Source organism: Dipteris shenzhenensis, chromosome 2 (assembly GCF_047967505.1).
Source record: "Dipteris shenzhenensis isolate YYH24624 ecotype China chromosome 2, Dip_SZ_1.0, whole genome shotgun sequence".
NCBI lineage: Eukaryota > Viridiplantae > Streptophyta > Polypodiopsida > Gleicheniales > Dipteridaceae > Dipteris > Dipteris shenzhenensis.
This window is the reverse complement of record NC_141597.1, coordinates 4,167,029-4,170,210: the sequence shown is the minus strand read 5'-3', so window position 1 is coordinate 4,170,210 and position 3,182 is coordinate 4,167,029. Positions and strand designations below refer to the sequence as shown.

Below are 3,182 nucleotides of genomic sequence, written 5' to 3'. Positions count from 1 at the left end.
AAATTTGTTTGGAAGCTTTGTTTATCATTTTGCTTATCCATCTTTGTTTTTTTCGAGACTCCAAGTAGTACTAGAATCTCGAGAATGCAAGCAATACGTGGTGTGCGTAGAGTATATATAATCAACTATACCTCACCATAAATGAATAATATCTCACACCACGTAACTTAGATTTTGTGGTAACTTCAACCTACCATGTGGTATATAGCATCCCGGACGGTATACAGCATCACCATGCCCTATTTGCTCCATGTTACTTTACGGTGTGTCGTTTGACCACGCGGTTACCTATTGTAGTTGCAGGTGCTGGTAAAAAATCGTTCATGGACCGATTTAAATCGCTCCAAGGATCCCAAAAAAACATTTTTAATTCATTGATTTGAAATGATTGTTTTAAATCCCTCCCAAATCCCTGCTACAAGCAAAACCTGTGAAGAACTCATGGCTATTCAAAGAACTGGAAGACACATATTAGACTGCATGGCTAACATCTTTAGCTAACCAAAATAAAGAACAATCCATAGGGATCAAGGCCACACTATGAAGAAATTAGCTTTCTCACCTAAAGGTATATGCATGTATGGACATGCATACACGGCTATTTTGTTAAGAATATAGTGAGAATGTGCTTGCACCCCTTCAAAATGTGCACTTTACCATAGAAAAAGATGTTCAAAATGATACGGAGAGGTTAAATATTAAATCAAGCTGCAACTATGAAAGGACAACAAAAACAACAATATATAACATACTTGCTCAATCTTTAAATCCAAGGTCCTTGACAAAATATAAAGTAGACATAAAACTAGATCTAAAAATTATCATATATAGAGACAAAAAATTGTCAACACAACTCAACATTTCTCAAGTTTAGGTTTTTTGTAATATTGGTAGACAAATCTATAATAATTCAAAAATACCAAACACATACACATCAAGCAATCGGAAGCCACAAATAATATCAACATGAACAAATAATGTCAACACATTTATTGCATTCTTATAAAATATAAAAACAAAATTTTAAATTTTAAAAAACAATGGAGACTTTTCACTTGCCATTTACAGAACAACAATAATGTATGGTAGCTACTTCTATAGACCACATATAGAGCTTCATATGCATATTGGACAAACCATTTAATAGCTGAATATATATGTGCATAACTCATCTCAATACACATACTCATTACATACAAACCTAGAAAAACAAACACTATTTAAACATATATACTATTCTCATCCATTTCCAACAGGCTAGACAAACTACATCTAATTTCCATAAAGGAGGGCCATAGTGCTTTGCCAGCTTTGCTTATTCTAGAACAACCTTCCTAACACTTTCCCACACCATAACTAGAATTCTAACTTTAGATAATTACTTGTGACTAACGTGGACTTCAGGTTCTTCGCAAGTTGAAATGCTGCCCAATACATATTCACGGCCTATTTAGTGGAACGGGGTACCGATGAATACACTCCAACCAGGGACTCGATGTAGGCGTGCGTATGTCATCCAAGGCTCTCCATATGGCACTGTTGCATTTAAATCCGGAACCTAAGCCCAGCATCCACACCTTGTCTCCTTTCTTCACTCTCTGTTTCGCTTCCATGTAGGCAAGCACGTACCACAAACAGCTAGCCGAAGTATTGCCGAACCGGTGGAGCGTGGCACGCGCAGGCTCAAGGAGGTGGTCATCAAGGTAGAGATTCTTCTGAAGATCATCGATAACAGCCCGTCCTCCTGCGTGAAAGCAGAAATGTTGGACTCCCAACTTGAAATCGGGTTGATCTTGCTTGATCTTTAACTTGAGGACCTTTCTGCAGAGCACGCCAAAAATAAAGAGGAGCTGCTCTGAAAAAGGCAATATCAGTGGGCCTAGCTGAACGATGTTAGTCCTGAGTGCATCAGCGGCTACTCCCAAGAGATCTTTGTTTAAAGCCACGGCTACAAAGCCATCTTCATCCTCCCCCTGGAAGGCGCAACCGTAAGCCTTGTCGTCCGCTGCCGTATGAGTCCTAATACAATGTAGGAATTCGTACTTACTTCGTGAGCGCTCGCTTTGCTTGTTAGTGAGCAGCATAGCGGCGCAACCCACTCGGAAGAGGCAGTTACTCACCAGCCTAGACTTTTGATTACCGAAGTACCAGTTCAGAGTGACGTTTTCAGTACTGACCACTAGAGCATACTGATTTGGACAAATCTTTAGCAAATCTTTGGCTAGCTTGCAGGCAATGACAGATGCGCTACAACCCATACCAGCCAAATGGATAGTCTTGATATCCTCTCTCATCTTGTAGCGGTTCACAAGCATGGTCGAATGCGAAGGAGTGGGAGTGAATAGACTGCAATTGGAAACCAGGACGGCGATTTCGTTGGGCGTTACTCCTGTCTTTTTGAAAAGCTCATCCAGGCAACCGAACATGACCATCTCTGCTTCTAAGCGAGCATCCTCGAAGTAAGGGATCATTTTGTCCCGGATTACGAACGGCGGTACGTAGGTCTCATCCCCTAGGCCGGATCTGAGAAAGATTTTTCTTTGGAAGTGTTCACTCGGAAGAGTAAAAGCCTCTTGGCATTTGGTGAAGTATTCGCTCATCTCGTAGTTACACTTGAGATAAGGACCCGGCTCGTAACAAGAGAAGTCGACGAGGTACACGGGCTTGGGCCTGCTTACATACCACTTGAGTACCCATATCCCTGCCAGGAACCACAAGAATGCAGCAATGGAATGCTGCCTTACGATCATGAAAGAGGATTGGATATGGCACCAACCGAAGGCCAGCGCGCGGGTTGCGGCGAGTAGCAGCATCAGTCCGAGCAAGGGGTGTGGAAACATGGGCGAGGCAGCAAATCGTCGTGAGCGTTGGGAAGGAAGTGGTGAGGGTACGAAGAGGGTGTAAGGTTTTTCGCGGGAAGGCTACTGTGCAGTGCGCACATCTGTAGGGTGGCGAAAGGACGTAGGAAATAGAAGTCCCGTGTGCCTTGCCACCGTCAGGCCAATAAAGTTGCCATAAATAGTTCAAGTTGGCTAAAAACTTTCACTCCCAAATCAAATCCATCTCACAGGAAACGCGATGCCATTCAATCACTATCTCTCTCTCTCCACGCACCCCCCTCCATCCTTGTAAGAAAAATTCATATAGTAAAATGAAATTAATTTTGTATGCTTGTTCCGGAG

At 42.2% G+C, this 3,182-nt stretch overlaps 1 pseudogene; it reads right to left on the bottom strand.

Annotated features, from left to right (window-relative positions):
- Positions 1-1,176: 1,176 nt before the first annotated feature.
- On the bottom strand, positions 1,177-2,859 carry LOC147904255 (3-ketoacyl-CoA synthase 11 pseudogene; annotated as a pseudogene).
- Positions 2,860-3,182: the final 323 nt, after the last annotated feature.